Below are 22,967 nucleotides of genomic sequence, written 5' to 3' on the forward strand. Positions count from 1 at the left end.
AAAGGGCCTAAACGTGGGAGTGCTACCCAGCGTAATGAAAGTCTTTCCTCGGCTGGTTACGAGTGTAACCAGCTAAGTAAATCATCATGGCTGGAGTTCACCGAGCGTGGTAGTTAAGTACGTTACTAAGGTTTATGCATTACGCTGAGGTTAATAGTTATCCGAGTGCGTATTGATGTTACTGTCGTTAGTCTGGCGTGAAGTCTAGAGAGGTAGTGATTTTATGTGGTAACTTTTACAGCAGTACATCGGTCAGACACCACAGTGGGCGCGTATGATGATTAACCTAGAAACGAATTTGGCGCTTTAGTACCTCAAACCCTGCTGTGATGACTTCGCTGGCACTGAGCGACAGATTCCATAACATTGCATGCACTCTGAAAATCGTCTTTCTTTCTATGACGCTTTCGTCATGTTATATAGATATACATTGAGAACTTCACGGGAATGCTTCACATAGCCTTGATTAAATGTCTTGTGCGCGCGAAGTGTTTGTGCATACCGAGATTATTACTTTTGTGTTGAATTTGCTGCCGTGATATAGCGGATGATATGAGTTTTGGACATTGATGTCAAGATTGCTGAAAAACACGGATATTTTACAATAATATTCACGTAGGGTAAAACCAGCCTACTAAACTTTGATTGTGAACATGAAATTTTGAATAATCAAGTTTGGCATCTGATAATGATAGAATAAACCATGCATTCTGTAAAACCGATCCTTGTCGATACTAAAATAACTAGGGCGACAATTTTTTGACATTATATTTGACATTTTACAGCTTGTAGCCTACTTTACATGCCTAGCGTTGTAGAAGGCCCTTTGTCTGCTCATTGTGATTCATAAGCAATCGAATGAAACAAATAGGTTGACATGGTGTAATGCTCAACGTACCGCAATATCCCAACTGAAGCAAGACTGCGTATAGGCAGTGCATGGTTCTTATAGGGTTGGGCAAAAACGAGTACCCGAGTGATTCGATTCTGAATCACGTATTACGCTTTGAGTCGAGTATTCGAGTATCACTCATTATGACATCACAACAGAATGTACCATGTCAAAGTTCAAATATATGTACCTTTTTCGCCACCACAAAGAACATAATGCCTGTTATCCATCACATTAAAGATAGTTTATGGTATTTTTAACGATTTCATTGCACTTCTTGGCAATGTTGTGGGATGATCATGACTTCGGAAATGTGTTATTCAAAGTAACTTTCGTAGCTTTGTACTATGTTTCGTATACTGCGACACGGCCAACCAAGGTTTCAAGGCTTCCTCGGTGGAAAATAGTATCAAAACTATACTTTTCGTTAGTAAATTAACTTTCCGTTGCGAAGAGCGTATATAATTTCAGTAAGCCTACTTGAAAAATTCGACCCGAATCATTAAAATTAATACTCGATTCTGATTCGTGTGCTCGAATCAGATTTGAGTACACGAATCATTGGGCGCAGTCCTAGTTCTTATATCAAGAAGCGCATGATGAAAAATTGTGATGTAGATACCATTGCCAGAATGAAGCAACACAGTTTATCATCAGCAGTGTACGCACAACGTCAGTGTTGTCAGCCATCAACAGATCAACTGCTGCTGTTGAACGTTATTCCTCCATTCTTGGCAAGCTACTTAGAAAGGACAGACATTTTCTACCCGAGAATGTAGGAAAGTATCTTTCATGGTACTACAATTTTTTCTAGTTATTCCTACCATAATGCGTAATGTAACTACTGGAATTCTTCATAGGGCCAGATTTCGTTAAAATAAAGTTTGTTCATGTAAAAATTTGTCAGTTTTTGCGGCAAAAAAGTTTCTTTCAGGCCAAACTACTTCGTATGGACTGAAATTTCCAACCAGAAATTAAGATCAGTAGTACAATTCTAACATTATGTGGGGAAACAACTAATTTGCATACGTTAGGTCAAATTTGGTCGAAATTAATATTTTTAAGGTAAAAAAATGTCAAAATTTTGAATTTTTAGGTCAAAGTCATCCGTGTTTTAGGTCAAAAGCAAATCAATACTGATAAATGAATCCGTGTCAAAGTTCGATGTGATAATTGTGCCGAAGTTTAATCTATTAATTGCTTTCTGCCCGGGGCATGTGTAAGGCGGGCTACCGTATTTTTGTGAAGCAAATTACAGACACTCTTCAGCGTCCACTAGCGGATTTTAAAAAATGAGGTATACAATATTGTCTGTCAATATGACGTCACACTAGCAAAGAATTGTCCAGCGACTGTATACAGGAATGGAGTGGAACATAGGTCATGAATTGGGCCATCTGTAATGTGCGCTCTGGCGATTGCTACTTGCTAGGGACTGCAATAGATTTCTTCACAGGCCGGATGAAATCGTCTGGTGAACCGTGTCTGGCCAGTCGGGATTGTGTTGGACAGCCCTGCTATACTGTTAGGTCGGTGCGGCTATCTGGTTTTGTCTTCTAATTAGATCTGAAACAACATTATAACAATATACGCTCCTTTACCTCGCGCGCGGCGCCAAGAAAAATTTTGAATAGCATAAATCTGCTTGAAAGTGATATTGTTTATGTTGATTTCCGAAAACTTTTGAGCCTACTTCAAGCCTTCAAAATTCCGGACATTTAGGCATATTTTTTAATTTCCTCCCGGACGCAGTTTTTTCAGTGAAATTCCGGACATGTCCTGGAAATTCCGGACATATGGCAACAATGCTGTCTGGCTATTTCTTCTTAGGTTCACTCTCGTTTTGCCAGACAAAATAGCGCGTCACAATGCCAAACTCGTTCACAATGCAAAATTCGAGGCTGATTTTGAAGGCTTCTAGGTCTACAAGCAGCATAAAATTTATACTTTCGTAATCAGTTCGGCCGAAGCATTCCATTGATATCCGTTTTATCGAAATTAACGCTCAGCAAGCCGGTTAAAAATGGCTGTAAAGTTGCCTTTCGTCAATTGGAAAGTATGACGTAACCCAAATGCAGTGAACCGTTCAATCACGCTGTGTCCACACCATATAGGACACTATGACCATAGTGTCCTATATGGTGTCGACACAAGCAAATCTCACGGCTCAGTGAAATTGTATCACGTCACAATTTCCATTTGGCTACAGGCAATTTGACGGTCATTTTTGACCGGCTTGCAGAGCATTAAACTTGATAAAACGGGTATCAATCGCACTGCACTGACGACGAAAATATAACTTTTATTCCGCTTGCGGCCCTGGAACCCCCACAATCAGCCTTGAATTTTTCATTGTTATGGAGGTTGGCATTGGGACGCAAAAGTGCTTTTTATTGGACCTTTTTCTCTTGCGCTACTCTCTCCTTTCGCCAGACAGCATTGTTGCGTCATGAGCTACTCTCTCCTTTCGCCAGACAGCATTGTTGCGTCCCAATGCCAATCTACATAACAATGAAAAATTCGAGGCTGATTGTGGGAGTTCCAGGACCACGAGCGGAATAAAATTTATATTTCCGCAATCAGTGCAGAGTCAGCTTTCGATTGATACCCGTTTTACCAAATTTAATGCTCGGCAAGCCGGTCAAAAATGACCGTGAAATTGCCTATAGCCGAATGGAAATTGTGACGTGATACAATTTCACTGAGGCGTGAGATTTGCCTGTGTCGACACCATATAGGGCACAATGCTATGACGATATCGCTCACAGTTGTAACTATCAAGTGCGAGCGCGCTGTATTGGTCTCTACATGTAACTACCTGATAATGCTTACGGGAATTTTGCTCGGCTCGAACGAAAATTAGAAGATTGGCGGAAAGCTGATATTGGTTGGTTAAAGCTGCCAAGTAGACGACCTTGTGACTGCGAGAACGATTAGTGGTTTTCTGAGATTGCTTAACGACGTTAACCTGATAAGCAGGTACAATCTTTCGAAATAATCAACGTGTTTATCTATGCAGAATTTCGTGTGCGCAAATACACTAAAGATGTTCCATTTGGAAACTGCTTTGCTAATAACGACCGCTACCATTATGATATGGTACTACGTGAGGCATAAGTGGTCGGTATTAAAGAGCTGGGGTATACCCCACGACCCCCCGTCGATTTTATGGCTTGGTCATCTCAGACGCGTTTTTGGAGCGTCGGACGTAAGCGGATATTACAACGAATGCAAAAAGAAGTACGGCAATGTCTGGGGATTCTACTTGATTACTGAGCCTAGAATCGTTGTCCATGATACTTATATGCTGAAGAAAATATTGATTAAAGATTCACACAATGCTTTCCCGAGTCGAGGTAACCCAGCTACGTTACCGTTCGAAGACATCCTCCTCTCAGGAGTCCTTTTTTCATCTGGAAAACCGTGGAAGCGTATGCGATCGACGCTCTCTCCTGCATTTTCGTCGTCTCGGTTGAGAGATATGAGTCCTATTATCGGTAAATGCATCGATACCGCGATGCAGAATGTAGCCGACGAAGCGACTAACCGCAAAGAGGTTAAGGTTTTGGATATTTTCGGAAGATTCTCTTTGGATGTCATTTGCGCGACAGCTTTCGGAACGCACGGGGTGGGCAAGACATCAGTGTCTCGAGTCGCGGCTTTATTGGACAGGGAACGGCAAAAACCCATTAATGCTGCTCTTATTGGAGCAGTACCGAAGTTACGTAGCTTTGTACTAACCGTTTTGGAAAGTCGCAGGCGAAAGTACCTGCGATACCTGACTGCGTTCTGTCGACGAGTTGGCGAGGAGAGAGATCAATCTACATCACCCAGCCCCAGAGATCTCCTGCAACTTATGTTGGAGTCTAGAGCAGAAAATAATATTATTGATGACGAAACAACCAGAGCTCTCACGGAGCACGAAGTCGCAGCCAATAGCATCACGATGCTACTCGCCGGACGTAACACTATTTCGCATTCCATGAATTTTCTCGCCTACAATTTGGCGATGAACGGAGAGGTGCAAACAAAACTTCGACAGGAAATTGACCAACATTTTGAAGAGCACAAGAGTCTCGACTGCGACGTCGTGGCCAAAATGAACTACTTGGAGATGTGCATTGCCGAAAGTATGCGGTTATATCCAACCATCTTCATTACGGGTCGTACATCGACAAGGGATATTGAAGTTGGAGGCATCAAGGTAATGAAGGGTGCCTCCATTGTTATTCCTATCCACGCTTTATCTCGGAAAGATTTAGGGATATGACGAAAGTGGACTCGATAGTATATCAACCTTTCGGAAACGGTCCGCGTTCGTGCATCGGAAAGCGATTTGCGATGATGGAAATGAAGTTATTTATAGCGAGATTACTGCAGGAATATGTTTTTCTGCCATCGGAGTCCACGCCACCGCAACCATTGGAACTTACATATAGAGGCGTCGTGTCTCCAACGCATCCGGTAATGCTCCGAATACAGCGGCGGAGTGAATAAAAAAAAAGATGCAGAGACAGTGGTACTGTGATAATACATGATCATATAATTGTTTGCTTTTAATGTCAACATCAATGCCTTCAAGTTATAATTTTAAGATGATCCTCTACGTGCAAAAGTTTGGGAAAGTCAATTATCAAATATTTTGTTGAAAGTTCTATCACAGTGGTTCTCAACCGGTGGGGAATAGACGTACTTCGTAAACATTATAGTAGTGAAGGTTGAATCGTTTGGTACCGTCCAATCAGAGAGCGCCACGTCATCATAATTGCCACGCCCCTTTTCATGCCCAACCCTAATCACCACGCCTATATGACGCCCATTGCCACGCCTAGATATTCTAATGTTTTGTGAATTTCAATACCGATTTTCCATGTGTATTTTGCAATATGTATTGAATAACTTGCTTCCGAGAAATAAATATCATTCATTATACGTTTGAATTCAGCGCTTTTCATATCTTCTAACACTTTACTCAGTCTCCTTGAAATAGCATTGTATAGTGTACGAGTTCATTTTATTTCGTAAAAAGAGCATATCAATGATATCGTTGATCGTTATTGCGTCGATTCACTAGCTGAAATCCTCCAGATCGGTTGATGTTTCGAGGTACACCGCTTTGCTGCCGTCCGACACTGCGATCCGAGTTCCTGCGTTCGATCTGGCCGTTTTGTTTGATGTAGCGATCACTGGCTTGTAGTATATACGATACGAGCGGAAGGTCGGGATTAGGAACAACTACGCTGGGCGAATAGATGACGAATTCATCAGCTCGCAGTATAACCGCTACCTGTATAATGTTTGCATGTCGAGTATAAGGGTATTTAACTCAGCACTAAAATGCCAACGGCTAGCCGCAGGGGTCCGGTTCTCGTTGCTATAATTAAACGAACACCTTCGCCGCAGGTACGCGATCACCGACGTTATAATGATAAGGACAAATTAGCCGCATGAAAGCGAGTCTAATGAATATAACGACAGACAACAAGTTAGTTGAAAAGTAAAACTAATCGTGACCGATGCAAGACGACGTGAAACAGCGCTTTCGCTCGATTCTTGTAGTGACCACATTTCATACGATTCAGTCCTTTTCATGTCACTAGAATAAGGGTGATTAAACCGACAGTGAAACGCCGCCGACGTCTTATAACGTAATAATGTAAGCTGCGTCGGGTGCTGCTATAATGTTCGGAGCGAATATAGTAGAAAGTCCACGTCTGGACACCTGTATGCAGATGCGCATACTACCGTAGTAAAACACATAACAGAATGCAGGCAAAATTCGATATTGCTTTGTGATGATTTTGATGTTGTTCCGTACCGATTGGGAAGATAGGACTCCTAATTTCCTAACTAACTACAAAATCCCTAGTAACATAGTCGGACGCATAACGGAATTTACGCAAAATCGGTATTGCTCTGCGATAATTTTGACCACTATGTTTTGATAATAACTTGCTTCCGAGAAATAAATAACATTCATTATACGTTAGATGATACCTTTCCTTGATATTCTATTATGTGTATTTAGGGCTTATGCGACATCACTATGTTGGCGACAGGCCTGATTTGAACACACTAATTTTGCGAATTAAACTTATCGCTCAACACGGACACTCAATGAAGAGCACCCTGGAGACCCACATAAATGCTCCACAATTCTTGACATATAATATACTGAGCATATAATAAGATGACAAAACCTATACTTGAGTACTCCGAAATGTACAAGTACTTTACCTTTTCACGACGTTTTTGTAAGATGAATACTAATTTTATTGAAAAAATGAAATTTATGTTCTCAAGTAGGTTTTTTGTCTACACGCACCAACAACTCAAGTATTTATGACACAGGAGTGATTCATTAAGTATAGCGCAAGCAGGCCAAACCTATAATTGTGTGCTCCAAAATGTACAAGTACTTCGCTATGTACTCCCTCCACGTAAAAAGTGACAGATTTAGGCAAAAGTTGCTATAGAACTGCGTTAGTTTTAAAGTTGTTCCATCATGCAATGTGTGATGAAATTTGGTATGCTGCATAATCACAATGCCCTGGAGCTCATTTAGATACGTTTTTTTTAATGTAGTTACACATTCTAGTTGTTTCGATGTAAGGAAAAAATCATTCGATAACTCGATAGTTAACACGCGTTGATGTAACTTTCCTCATTTGTATGCATAGCCTACGCGAAATTATTATTAGCATCTTCGAAACTTTTGGTCTAGTTCATCCGCTTGCATTTCGAAACGGACCATCACGACAAGACTCTAACCCTCCACATCCGAGGTTTCAGTTGATCATATCGAAGAATATCATGTCCATTCGTGTTACCACCCACAGATTTCGCCATCCTCACACGGTAGTGCTAAGACACAGACAAGATGCGGTGCTGGAAATATTGAAAATGAGAAAGCAGACCTTGGTGTCATTTGATTTGGATTTTACACCCGATGAACCCACCATTCGTACTGCGCATTGGGATGAGGATTCTATCATTGATGTCGAGGGAAAGGAGATATACAGATTTGTTGGTGTCGTGAATATTCAACGAAAGTCGGGGTATATGCTTGTGCATGGTTCGCGTATTTGACTGTGAAGATATCGCTATACATAACGTGCTGTTCACCGTATCGATAGCACCAACGAATATCCGTGAAAGGGTTGTAATCTCGGTGAAATAGTGTGCGACACATTTTTCATGATTATTCGCTGCGCACTATAGATCGAATATGTCCAAGATTACTGCTAGTGATATATACGTCATAATGGATCGGATTGACCCGATGAACTGGTATAGGTTTGCACGAGAAAAACTTGAGCTATCTGACAATGAAATTGCCGAATGCCAATACATGGATTGCTATAACTTAACTGAGCAACGATATCAAATGATACAGTTATGGATTCGTAAAAATGATCGTTACGCTACGATGAACAAACTTAAAGAATTAGTTTACAGTTGTCTGTATCAGATACCTTCGAATGGATTGAGAGACATAACGTACTAAGAGGAAAATAATATTGTGTAGACTGGAGAATAATGAAGATGCTCTCAGAAGACTTCAATATCGGTTTATACGCAATCATATGCTCATGTATGCGAAGCTGGTATTGCTTTTACATCGCAAATCAAAAAAAGGATTCTGATATCAAGAAAGTATGCCAAGATCTGAAAGAAGCTCTACACCTTGTTCTGGACGAATAGTTAATGTGCTTGCCCGTTATTACCTCAAATAAACTGAACATGTGTATTTAATTGTGTAAAATGTGTTATAAAAGTCGGTCTACGGAAGTGAATAGACAAGTCTGGACCTGTCTATATTACAGCATATTGGAGATAGATTGTGAATGCGTGAGCTGGACTAACTTTTTACGTAGTTCGAAATCGCCACTTCTATACATTAATTCAAAGTATTTGTCAGTCATCGCAGCACCGCTCATATTGCGCACCATCTATTTATTTCACGGATAACAAATTACTCTTGCTTTTATCAGAGGATGCTTTCCTAGGGTTTGCTTACTAACAGTACTTAGTTTTGATTAATGAAAAAATATAGTGATTGAAAATAGATCACTGGATTATAGTTTACAGAAAACTCCACAATTCTATGTGACGTCCTTGCATGCCAACAACCTTCGAACTATTCGCCACCTCATAAACACGCAATTTTTACAGGCTCACACACTTTGCTGCGTCTGAAGTAGAATTTCAGCGTCGTTGTTTGCTATAAGCCGGGAAATTAGAGTCGCTGCTTCGCGCAATTTTTACAGGCAGTCTCACACACTTTGCTGCATCTGAGCTTCATACTAATACATGCATAATTTTTTGCATGACGAGAAAACGGGTAATTAAATCATCAATAAACACCTCACCACAATTCTTGACATATAATATACTGAGCATATAATAAGCTGACAAAACCTATACTTGAGTACTCCGAAATGTACAAGTACTTTACTTTCACACGTCGTTTTTGTAAAATGAATACTAATATTAATGAAAAAAGTAAAGATTATGTATATATAATTTATGAGCTATTCTAAAATTCGCTACGCCTGATCGTATCAAAGTCGCTCAACTATAGCATAGATTGTGCCAGCAAAATGCAAATTCGTATTAAGGGTAGCCTGCCTGGTCCCGCTTATTACTCGTAGATAGAATCGAAAAAACTAATCGAAAATATTTACGGAGTTTGGATGCGGCATATTCGGGCTTTTAAAACTTATTCATACTCATGATTCGAAATACTTTAACTAACTTATGTTTTCGACATAAGATAAGCGCGAAGTGTACAAATTTCGAAGTTGCGCAAATACCACAAACTTTGCTTGCTTTCAGAGCCGGCACTAAATGCAAGACAGACTTTACGCAAAACTTGCTATTCTGAAAATTTTGTCAAGGTAATGCTTTAAAAACTTATACTTGGAGCTTTACTTGAGTTTTATAAATTAACGTAAAAGTAGTCATTTCCGAGTAAGTAAAACGTTCGTATTGTAGGTTCATTTCTGCTTAATACTATAATTATCATGGAGTTGGAGCAGTCCAATATCAAAAACACCCGAAAGTATTTGTTGCATATAGCTAAAAACCTAATTGAGTACTCTGAAGAAGTGCAAGTAGCACAGTTTGTGGTATTTCTATGACATCGAAATTTAGCTAACCAGAACTTATACTTGAGTACTCCGAAATGTACAAGTACTTTACCTTTACACGACGTTTCTGTAAAATGAATACTGATTTTATTAAAAAATAAAAAAGCACGAAAAATTACATTTTATCCCAAACCATCAGAATACTAAAGTAGCTTATTGCGTATATGGACCTAATACTAAAGTGTGTGACACAGGAGTGATTCATTAAGTACAGCGCAAGCAGGCCAAACCTATAATTGAGTGCTCCAAAATGTACAAGTACTTCGCTATGTACTCCCTCCACCTAAAAAGTGACAGATTTAGGCAAAAGTTGCTATAGAACTGCGTTAGTTTTAAAGTTGTTCCATCATGCAATGTGTGATGAAATTTGGTATGCTGCATAATCACAATGCCCTGGAGCTCATTTAGACACGTTTTTTAATGTAGTTACACATTCTAGTTGTTTTGATGTAAGGAAAAAATCATTCGATAACTCGATAGTTAACACGCGTTGATGTAACTTTCCTCATTTGTATGCATAGCCTACGCGAAATTATTATTAGCATCTTCGAAACTTTTGGTCTAGTTCATCCGCTTGCATTTCGAAACGGACCATCACGACAAGACTCTAACCCACCACATCCGAGGTTTCAGTTGATCATATCGAAGAATATCATGTCCATTCGTGTTACCACCCACAGATTGCGCCACTGCCTCATCAATAATTGTTACGTCATCATCATCACTAGCTTCCGGCTCTTTACTATACATAACGTGCTGTTCACCGTATCGATAGCACCAACGAATATCCGTGAAAGGGTTGTAATCTCGGTGAAATAGTGTGCGACACATTTTTCCACAATTCGAATGCATGTCGGTTCATACTAAGACCATGTTACGGTCAAATATGTGTGTTTTTCTGTCTCCAAGTCAGCTACCCCCACATTGAATGTACAGAGTCGGTGTCAAATTTCTACAGCTACGTAAGGGAATTTTTAGGGTTACCCAGAATGACGATTTTTTCAATATATTTGAGAAATGACATAACGCACCTTTAGGGCTGTGCAATCTGTTCCATCATTATACGCTTGTAAGTCGCCCCGAGCATTCATGTGTCAACGAGTATGCAGTAATCATTTTCTTCGCTACCTGAAATGGAACGATTTAGCTTCAAACTCAACGCATTAGCATAGCGAATTTAAGTATAGATGATAAATAATATACAGTATAGCTCTACCTAATTAATTCATAATATTGTAACCACAGCGAGATTCGAGTAATAAGCGGGGCTAGATAGTCTACCCTAAACAGAGAACTTGCATATACATTCGAATTTATGCGACTTCGGCTATATTGCCGGTTAACATTATAGCCGCGCACAGGACTGATTATTACGTTATAGCTATTTAAATGGTACGATATAGGAGAAATCTCGGTACGCTGGCGATTTTTTCATAATAGTTGAGAAATGATATAACGCACCTTTAGGGCTGTGCAATTTGCTCCATCATCATACGCTTGTAACTCGTCCCGGGCTTGAATGTGTCCGCGAATATATGCCGTGATCATTTTCTTCGCTACATGAAATGAGACGATATAGCTTCAAACTCAACGCATTAGCATGCTAAATTTAAAAAAAAAATAGGTCGTAAATAATATAGCGAAGCTCTACTTAATTAAATCTTAATATTGTAATAGCACAAATTATGACGTAGCGTGATCTAGGTATTACTATAGATGTAATATATGATTATTCAGCATTCGAAATGATAAGCTTCAGCCATGAAACTCTGGTGATTTTTTCAATATAATTGAGAAATGATATAACGCACCCTTAGGACTGTGCCATCTGCTCCATCATTATACGCTTGTAAGTCGTCCTGGGCTTGCGTGTGTCAACGAGTATGCTTATGACAATGCACCATGTCAAATTTTGTTACGCATTTCATGATTGAACAACTTTAAAACTAATCCAGTTCCATGCCGACTTTTGCGGGGGCGTAGAACGTACCTATGCATACTCAACTTTAATAACGGAATTACCGAGCTTAACATTGAATGCGCAACTTGAAGATCGGTTCACAGGTGTAGGACATTATGACAATGGAACATACCACTGCGCTAACTTTCAGAATTGTTAAGTATAGTACTCGCACTTTGTGAGAATACCCAAGTAGGTTTTTTGCCTACATGCACCAAATACTCTCAAGTCCTTATGATATTGGAGTACATCAACTTCATGATAGCTAGAGTATTGAACAGAAATGAACCTGGAGTACTAACGTTTTACTTACTCGGAAATGACTACTTCTACCTTATTTTAAAGGATACCTCGTTCGAAGCGAAATTTATGTGGTTTTGGATAATATCCAATATGTAGGCTCACTTTGAAGGGTACTTCCTAAAACTCAAATATTGCGCAAAAGTACAATTAGGGATCTAAAAGTAACTAATATAGATGGTTATTTCCGTAGATAACTTACCCTCTACTCAAGAGGTTTTTCAGGTGGAACTACCTACTTTTAGGACTGTGTATGTCAAAGTAGTTTGGGCTTACGTTTATATCACCTTGACAAGTGGCATTATCAGACATGAAAATGATATTATCACGTAATACCAGAAGTTAACACACGTCAATGTGTTTCGGAATTCACGAGAAATTGGTTATTAAGAGAAGTATATTCTTGTGTACACAATAGCGGAGAGAATATTTAAAATGTAGTAAGCAGGCCGATGGGTATTCATTGAGTTGTATAAGCATAAAAAACATTCCCGCGCGCTCCTAAACCCTGCCTAACCCTACCACCTAATCCTAAGACGCGCGCGGGAATGTTTTTTATGCTTATACAACTTAATGAATACCCATCGGTCTGCTTACTACATTTTAAATATTCTCTCCGCTATTGTGTACACAAGAATATACTTCTCTTAATAACCAATTTCTCGTGAATTCCGAAACACATTGACGTGTGTTAACTTCTGGTATTACGTGATAATATCATTTTCATGTCTGATAATGCCACTTGTCAAGGTGATATAAACGTAAGCCCAAACTACTTTGACATACACAGTCCTAAAAGTAGGTAGTTCCACCTGAAAAACCTCTTGAGTAGAGGGTAAGTTATCTACGGAAATAACCATCTATATTAGTTACTTTTAGATCCCTAATTGTACTTTTGCGCAATATTTGAGTTTTAGGAAGTACCCTTCAAAGTGAGCCTACATATTGGATATTATCCAAAACCACATAAATTTCGCTTCGAACGAGGTATCCTTTAAAATAAGGTAGAAGTAGTCATTTCCGAGTAAGTAAAACGTTAGTACTCTAGGTTCATTTCTGTTCAATACTCTAGCTATCATGAAGTTGATGTACTCCAATATCATAAGGACTTGAGAGTATTTGGTGCATGTAGGCAAAAAACCTACTTGGGTATTCTCACAAAGTGCGAGTACTATACTTAACAATTCTGAAAGTTAGCGCAGTGGTATGTTCCATTGTCATAATGTCCTACACCTGTGAACCAATCTTCAAGTTGCGCATTCAATGTTAAGCTCGGTAATTCCGTTATTAAAGTTGAGTATGCATAGGTACGTTCTACGCCCCCGCAAAAGTCGGCATGGAACTGGATTAGTTTTAAAGTTGTTCAATCATGAAATGCGTAACAAAATTTGACATGGTGCATTGTCATAAGCATACTCGTTGACACACGCAAGCCCGGGACGACTTACAAGCGTATAATGATGGAGCAGATGGCACAGTCCTAAGGGTGCGTTATATCATTTCTCAATTATATTGAAAAAATCACCAGAGTTTCATGGCTGAAGCTTATCATTTCGAATGCTGAATAATCATATATTACATCTATAGTAATACCTAGATCACGCTACGTCATAATTTGTGCTATTACAATATTAAGATTTAATTAAGTAGAGCTTCGCTATATTATTTACGACCTATTTTTTTTTTAAATTTAGCATGCTAATGCGTTGAGTTTGAAGCTATATCGTCTCATTTCATGTAGCGAAGAAAATGATCACGGCATATATTCGCGGACACATTCAAGCCCGGGACGAGTTACAAGCGTATGATGATGGAGCAAATTGCACAGCCCTAAAGGTGCGTTATATCATTTCTCAACTATTATGAAAAAATCGCCAGCGTACCGAGATTTCTCCTATATCGTACCATTTAAATAGCTATAACGTAATAATCAGTCCTGTGCGCGGCTATAATGTTAACCGGCAATATAGCCGAAGTCGCATAAATTCGAATGTATATGCAAGTTCTCTGTTTAGGGTAGACTATCTAGCCCCGCTTATTACTCGAATCTCGCTGTGGTTACAATATTATGAATTAATTAGGTAGAGCTATACTGTATATTATTTATCATCTATACTTAAATTCGCTATGCTAATGCGTTGAGTTTGAAGCTAAATCGTTCCATTTCAGGTAGCGAAGAAAATGATTACTGCATACTCGTTGACACACGAATGCTCGGGGCGACTTACAAGCGTATAATGATGGAACAGATTGCACAGCCCTAAAGGTGCGTTATGTCATTTCTCAAATATATTGAAAAAATCGTCATTCTGGGTAACCCTAAAAATTCCCTTACGTAGCTGTAGAAATTTGACACCGACTCTGTACATTCAATGTGGGGGTAGCTGACTTGGAGACAGAAAAACACACATATTTGACCGTAACATGGTCTTAGTATGAACCGACATGCATTCGAATTGTGGAAAAATGTGTCGCACACTATTTCACCGAGATTACAACCCTTTCACGGATATTCGTTGGTGCTATCGATACGGTGAACAGCACGTTATGTATAGTAAAGAGCCGGAAGCTAGTGATGATGATGACGTAACAATTATTGATGAGGCAGTGGCGCAATCTGTGGGTGGTAACACGAATGGACATGATATTCTTCGATATGATCAACTGAAACCTCGGATGTGGTGGGTTAGAGTCTTGTCGTGATGGTCCGTTTCGAAATGCAAGCGGATGAACTAGACCAAAAGTTTCGAAGATGCTAATAATAATTTCGCGTAGGCTATGCATACAAATGAGGAAAGTTACATCAACGCGTGTTAACTATCGAGTTATCGAATGATTTTTTCCTTACATCAAAACAACTAGAATGTGTAACTACATTAAAAAACGTGTCTAAATGAGCTCCAGGGCATTGTGATTATGCAGCATACCAAATTTCATCACACATTGCATGATGGAACAACTTTAAAACTAACGCAGTTCTATAGCAACTTTTGCCTAAATCTGTCACTTTTTAGGTGGAGGGAGTACATAGCGAAGTACTTGTACATTTTGGAGCACTCAATTATAGGTTTGGCCTGCTTGCGCTGTACTTAATGAATCACTCCTGTGTCACACACTTTAGTATTAGGTCCATATACGCAATAAGCTACTTTAGTATTCTGATGGTTTGGGATAAAATGTAATTTTTCGTGCTTTTTTATTTTTTAATAAAATCAGTATTCATTTTACAGAAACGTCGTGTAAAGGTAAAGTACTTGTACATTTCGGAGTACTCAAGTATAAGTTCTGGTTAGCTAAATTTCGATGTCATAGAAATACCACAAACTGTGCTACTTGCACTTCTTCAGAGTACTCAATTAGGTTTTTAGCTATATGCAACAAATACTTTCGGGTGTTTTTGATATTGGACTGCTCCAACTTCATGATAATTATAGTATTAAGCAGAAATGAACCTACAATACGAACGTTTTACTTACTCGGAAATGACTACTTTTACGTTAATTTATAAAACTCAAGTAAAGCTCCAAGTATAAGTTTTTAAAGCATTACCTTGACAAAATTTTCAGAATAGCAAGTTTTGCGTAAAGTCTGTCTTGCATTTAGTGCCGGCTCTGAAAGCAAGCAAAGTTTGTGGTATTTGCGCAACTTCGAAATTTGTACACTTCGCGCTTATCTTATGTCGAAAACATAAGTTAGTTAAAGTATTTCGAATCATGAGTATGAATAAGTTTTAAAAGCCCGAATATGCCGCATCCAAACTCCGTAAATATTTTCGATTAGTTTTTTCGATTCTATCTACGAGTAATAAGCGGGACCAGGCAGGCTACCCTTAATACGAATTTGCATTTTGCTGGCACAATCTATGCTATAGTTGAGCGACTTTGATACGATCAGGCGTAGCGAATTTTAGAATAGCTCATAAATTATATATACATAATCTTTACTTTTTTTCATTAATATTAGTATTCATTTTACAAAAACGACGTGTGAAAGTAAAGTACTTGTACATTTCGGAGTACTCAAGTATAGGTTTTGTCAGCTTATTATATGCTCAGTATATTATATGTCAAGAATTGTGGTGAGGTGTTTATTGATGATTTAATTACCCGTTTTCTCGTCATGCAAAAAATTATGCATGTATTAGTATGAAGCTCAGATGCAGCAAAGTGTGTGAGACTGCCTGTAAAAATTGCGCGAAGCAGCGACTCTAATTTCCCGGCTTATAGCAAACAACGACGCTGAAATTCTACTTCAGACGCAGCAAAGTGTGTGAGCCTGTAAAAATTGCGTGTTTATGAGGTGGCGAATAGTTCGAAGGTTGTTGGCATGCAAGGACGTCACATAGAATTGTGGAGTTTTCTGTAAACTATAATCCAGTGATCTATTTTCAATCACTATATTTTTTCATTAATCAAAACTAAGTACTGTTAGTAAGCAAACCCTAGGAAAGCATCCTCTGATAAAAGCAAGAGTAATTTGTTATCCGTGAAATAAATAGATGGTGCGCAATATGAGCGGTGCTGCGATGACTGACAAATACTTTGAATTAATGTATAGAAGTGGCGATTTCGAACTACGTAAAAAGTTAGTCCAGCTCACGCATTCACAATCTATCTCCAATATGCTGTAATATAGACAGGTCCAGACTTGTCTATTCACTTCCGTAGACCGACTTTTATAACACATTTTACACAATTAAATACACATGTTCAGTTTATTTGAGGTAATAACGGGCAAGCACATTAACTATTCGTCCAGAACAAGGTGTAGAGCTTCTTTCAGATCTTGGCATACTTTCTTGATATCAGAATCCTTTTTTTGATTTGCGATGTAAAAGCAATACCAGCTTCGCATACATGAGCATATGATTGCGTATAAACCGATATTGAAGTCTTCTGAGAGCATCTTCATTATTCTCCAGTCTACACAATATTATTTTCCTCTTAGTACGTTATGTCTCTCAATCCATTCGAAGGTATCTGATACAGACAACTGTAAACTAATTCTTTAAGTTTGTTCATCGTAGCGTAACGATCATTTTTACGAATCCATAACTGTATCATTTGATATCGTTGCTCAGTTAAGTTATAGCAATCCATGTATTGGCATTCGGCAATTTCATTGTCAGATAGCTCAAGTTTTTCTCGTGCAAACCTATACCAGTTCATCGGGTCAATCCGATCCATTATGACGTATATATCACTAGCAGTAATCTTGGACATATTCGATCTATAGTGCGCAGCGAATAATCATGAAAAATGTGTCGCACACTATTTCACCGAGATTACAACCCTTTCACGGATATTCGTTGGTGCTATCGATACGGTGAACAGCACGTTATGTATAGCGATATCTTCACAGTCAAATACGCGAACCATGCACAAGCATATACCCCGACTTTCGTTGAATATTCACGACACCAACAAATCTGTATATCTCCTTTCCCTCGACATCAATGATAGAATCCTCATCCCAATGCGCAGTACGAATGGTGGGTTCATCGGGTGTAAAATCCAAATCAAATGACACCAAGGTCTGCTTTCTCATTTTCAATATTTCCAGCACCGCATCTTGTCTGTGTCTTAGCACTACCGTGTGAGGATGGCGAAATCTGTGGGTGGTAACACGAATGGACATGATATTCTTCGATATGATCAACTGAAACCTCGGATGTGGAGGGTTAGAGTCTTGTCGTGATGGTCCGTTTCGAAATGCAAGCGGATGAACTAGACCAAAAGTTTCGAAGATGCTAATAATAATTTCGCGTAGGCTATGCATACAAATGAGGAAAGTTACATCAACGCGTGTTAACTATCGAGTTATCGAATGATTTTTTCCTTACATCGAAACAACTAGAATGTGTAACTACATTAAAAAAAACGTATCTAAATGAGCTCCAGGGCATTGTGATTATGCAGCATACCAAATTTCATCACACATTGCATGATGGAACAACTTTAAAACTAACGCAGTTCTATAGCAACTTTTGCCTAAATCTGTCACTTTTTACGTGGAGGGAGTACATAGCGAAGTACTTGTACATTTTGGAGCACTCAATTATAGGTTTGGCCTGCTTGCGCTATACTTAATGAATCACTCCTGTGTCATAAATACTTGAGTTGTTGGTGCGTGTAGACAAAAAACCTACTTGAGAACATAAATTTCATTTTTTCAATAAAATTAGTATTCATCTTACAAAAACGTCGTGAAAAGGTAAAGTACTTGTACATTTCGGAGTACTCAAGTATAGGTTTTGTCATCTTATTATATGCTCAGTATATTATATGTCAAGAATTGTGGAGCATTTATGTGGGTCTCCAGGGTGCTCTTCATTGAGTGTCCGTGTTGAGCGATAAGTTTAATTCGCAAAATTAGTGTGTTCAAATCAGGCCTGTCGCCAACATAGTGATGTCGCATAAGCCCTAAATACACATAATAGAATATCAAGGAAAGGTATCATCTAACGTATAATGAATGTTATTTATTTCTCGGAAGCAAGTTATTATCAAAACATAGTGGTCAAAATTATCGCAGAGCAATACCGATTTTGCGTAAATTCCGTTATGCGTCCGACTATGTTACTAGGGATTTTGTAGTTAGTTAGGAAATTAGGAGTCCTATCTTCCCAATCGGTACGGAACAACATCAAAATCATCACAAAGCAATATCGAATTTTGCCTGCATTCTGTTATGTGTTTTACTACGGTAGTATGCGCATCTGCATACAGGTGTCCAGACGTGGACTTTCTACTATATTCGCTCCGAACATTATAGCAGCACCCGACGCAGCTTACATTATTACGCTATAAGACGTCGGCGGCGTTTCACTGTCGGTTTAATCACCCTTATTCTAGTGACATGAAAAGGACTGAATCGTATGAAATGTGGTCACTACAAGAATCGAGCGAAAGCGCTGTTTCACGTCGTCTTGCATCGGTCACGATTAGTTTTACTTTTCAACTAACTTGTTGTCTGTCGTTATATTCATTAGACTCGCTTTCATGCGGCTAATTTGTCCTTATCATTATAACGTCGGTGATCGCGTACCTGCGGCGAAGGTGTTCGTTTAATTATAGCAACGAGAACCGGACCCCTGCGGCTAGCCGTTGGCATTTTAGTGCTGAGTTAAATACCCTTATACTCGACATGCAAACATTATACAGGTAGCGGTTATACTGCGAGCTGATGAATTCGTCATCTATTCGCCCAGCGTAGTTGTTCCTAATCCCGACCTTCCGCTCGTATCGTATATACTACAAGCCAGTGATCGCTACATCAAACAAAACGGCCAGATCGAACGCAGGAACTCGGATCGCAGTGTCGGACGGCAGCAAAGCGGTGTACCTCGAAACATCAACCGATCTGGAGGATTTCAGCTAGTGAATCGACGCAATAACGATCAACGATATCATTGATATGCTCTTTTTACGAAATAAAATGAACTCGTACACTATACAATGCTATTTCAAGGAGACTGAGTAAAGTGTTAGAAGATATGAAAAGCGCTGAATTCAAACGTATAATGAATGATATTTATTTCTCGGAAGCAAGTTATTCAATACATATTGCAAAATACACATGGAAAATCGGTATTGAAATTCACAAAACATTAGAATATCTAGGCGTGGCAATGGGCGTCATATAGGCGTGGTGATTAGGGTTGGGCATGAAAAGGGGCGTGGCAATTATGATGACGTGGCGCTCTCTGATTGGACGGTACCAAACGATTCAACCTTCACTACTCATTATATACAGGATAGTCTACATCACGGATCACCAACGCGGGCCCCAGCAGGTAGCCCCCGATGACCAGATGAGTAGCCCGCGAGCCTTTTCTAAAAATAGATCGAATAGCAGCATTTACCAAAATTCATCAGATTATTGCCAGTGAGCTTTTTAATATATAGATTGATCGATTTAGCTATTCTTGTTTAAATCACACTAAAATGTAACACGCGCCTGCTGTCGGCCTATACTTCTGTGCTTTTGATGCCGAGGTGAAGTAGGCCTATATGAAATTTGTGGGACAGTAGCCGCAATGGAATTAATAAATAAACTTGTCAATTTCTAGCTGCCTCATAAATCTTCTACTCAAAGAACACCAAATATTCTCAGTATCGATTTGTAAATTGCCCACTTGGCCTTATTGGGGCCTTGTTAACGACACGGAGAATCCGATGTTGTTGTTTTTATGCAGCGCTGGGTCAATTGCATTCTTGCTGGGAGCTACCGGCTGCCGCATTGTAAATTTGATTGAAATAAAGAGTTATAGAGTATCAGCAGGACTCAAATCGGCAGGTTCTTAGCAATTGTACAGCAATTGTGTTTGACTCTTCCAAGACACGTCTGAATCCAGTAAAACCCCGAAGTATTTGTCATTTTCACCATTGGATGTAGGTTGAACAAGAACACTGAACAGCAATGTAAATGGTTAGGTTGTTCCGGGAATTCACGATAAATAAACAATTGATACAGAGGTTGAAGTTGAAGAAATGAGCAATAAAATAACCGATATGGCAGCTGATCAATTTTCAAAACCAGTCTAGAATGATCATCATAGCCTGCCTTATTGGATTTATGCTCATGGATGGAAATTTCCACTTCAGTGGAAATAGCAGGCTCGAGCGGGAGAGATTGAGATGCCAATATAATCTGAGACATGGCAGACGCTGGTTCCGTGATAGAAGAGGCGATATTAGGCCCTGCATTGCAAAAATAATGTGCTGAAGTAAAAATGGCGAAGTTATTCGAGCTAACCGCAGGGTAGTTGATTTCGTGATTTGCGAATCAGGTCTGCAAGGTTTCGTCAGGTACAAGAGAAATTTGATTATGTACCATGTTCTGCGAGTGTCCTTCTCATGTTTGCTGAAGAATCTATCGTTGTCTCTCGTCTTTGTCTTGGAGATATGATGCGATGCGATGCCGGCGGTCAGCAGATATACATTCGACGTGTCAATCTTCTGACATAGTTTGGAATAAAAATTGTGTCAAAGTTCAGGTGTTAGTGTACTGTACAATGACGAAGCTACGTTCCTCACAATTTACTGCCCTAGCAATGGCTTTGTATTGGAATGTTTGTTTTGTATGTATGAATCAATACTACTAGCAAGTAGAAGTCAAAATTAAATGTAGATAGTAGACCCAGTGCGCAGTGCGGATAGTAGACGCAGTGCTTTTTCGAAAAAAGGCGATTACTTTGAGATGGTGCGAGCCCATGAAATGTTTTGGTTCGTATGAACGCTCTGTGAACAGTGGGCTCTTCAAAAATAACTTTTTTCCCCGATTCCAGCCATTCACTATATATATATAGGACTCCGCAGATCCAATTAAAAATTGTAATTTATTAAGAAAAATTAAAAAAAAAAATTCGAATTTTTCTGCCAACCCCATGAAATGGTTGAGCTGTCTTCAGAGACGAAGGAAAACTAATTTGAGTCAATTCCAAATAGTAGAAGCGGAGTTATTTGAATTTTTCGTTGATAATTATCGGGTCAAGGATATTCCGAGAATTATCAACGAAAAACTCAAATAACTCCGCTTCTACTAGTTGAAATTGACTCAAATTTGTTCTGCATCGTCTTCGAATACAGCTCAACGATTTCATGTGGTTGAGGGAGTTTGGTTTCAAACAAGCCGTCAACCATGGCCGTAAACCGCGCGGCTCACCAGATGCCAAAAAATGTTAAATACATGAAAAATTGACATATGGGCGTGGTCAATGAGTGGTCATAGTGGTCCAGTTCCAGATCAATACCGAATCGGACCACTACCGCCCAGTTAATGGCATGAAACAACGTGGTATACTTTCTCCTGTCATATCCAGCCATTTGCAGGCATAGTAAACCAGTTAATGACTCATATTCCGTCACGAACTGGGACTTAAACTTGACTATGTTCTTGGAAATCACCGAAGCGAGACCATAATTAACATACCCCCTCAGAAGACTCCCCAAAATAAGATTTGATATTCGAAATGGGGAAAAATTACACAAAATACCGTACAAGTCGACGTCTGATGTTTTGGCCTAATTTCTGACTATATTTCCCACTCGGAAAATATCTGGAAATTTTATTTCGGCATGCGTATTTTCGGCCGAACTTCTCATGTAAGATCATCGGTACTCAAACATTGTCATGCCTTAAACCTTCAAATAAGGTATCATATAAAAATCAGAAGATAGTTGGCTTTCCCTAGAAACCAAAAGCAGCCCGCTACGACATATATCTTCGGAAAAATTAAGAGATGAACGTGAACCTGGGTCTCCAGTGACCCCCTATTAAAAGGGTTACCAATTAAATTCACTGGTTTCAATGTAAAATACAATACGCCGCAGAATATGGTTAAATTGTTTTACTCAGCCAGCCAACGTATTTTCTGCTTTTCATTTGACCCGCGGGGAAAATAATTGCCCACCCCTGCACTATAAGCCGGAGTTTGTAGACTCTCGCTGCGGCCGAGAATCGTTTTAGTATTCTCGGCTACAGAATAACGTGATACGTTAAAATGTAATTCCCTTAGGTCAGTTTATATAGTTTATGACGATATAAGGATCATCGTGTGTTCAATTTCCGTTCTGGCTGCTAATTGAAGTTCAAGGAGTTCTGATCTCGTATGTTAAGAAATATTTTATCATAGAGTTGTTCAGCGGGTATAGCCTACTAC

At 39.2% G+C, this 22,967-nt stretch overlaps 1 long non-coding RNA gene and 1 pseudogene across 2 annotated transcripts; both read left to right on the forward strand.

Annotated features, from left to right (window-relative positions):
* Positions 1–3,890: 3,890 nt before the first annotated feature.
* LOC145453828 (cytochrome P450 3A14-like) lies at positions 3,891–6,051 on the forward strand (annotated as a pseudogene).
* Positions 6,052–13,637: 7,586 nt separating this feature from the next.
* Positions 13,638–19,911, forward strand: LOC145453829 (uncharacterized). Of its 2 annotated transcripts, XR_013919930.1 has the most exons (4): positions 13,638–13,790; positions 14,046–14,140; positions 14,474–14,570; positions 19,468–19,911. It is a non-coding gene; the product is annotated as an uncharacterized LOC145453829 (long non-coding RNA). The 2 variants fall into 2 exon arrangements; XR_013919929.1 differs by lacking the exon at positions 13,638–13,790 and having other exon boundaries at positions 13,874–14,140.
* The last annotated feature ends 3,056 nt before the right edge of the window (positions 19,912–22,967 follow it).

The sequence above is a fragment of the Botryllus schlosseri genome, chromosome 13 (genome assembly GCF_051294905.1).
Source record: "Botryllus schlosseri isolate E-star chromosome 13, Bs_hap1, whole genome shotgun sequence".
Lineage (NCBI taxonomy): Eukaryota > Metazoa > Chordata > Ascidiacea > Stolidobranchia > Styelidae > Botryllus > Botryllus schlosseri.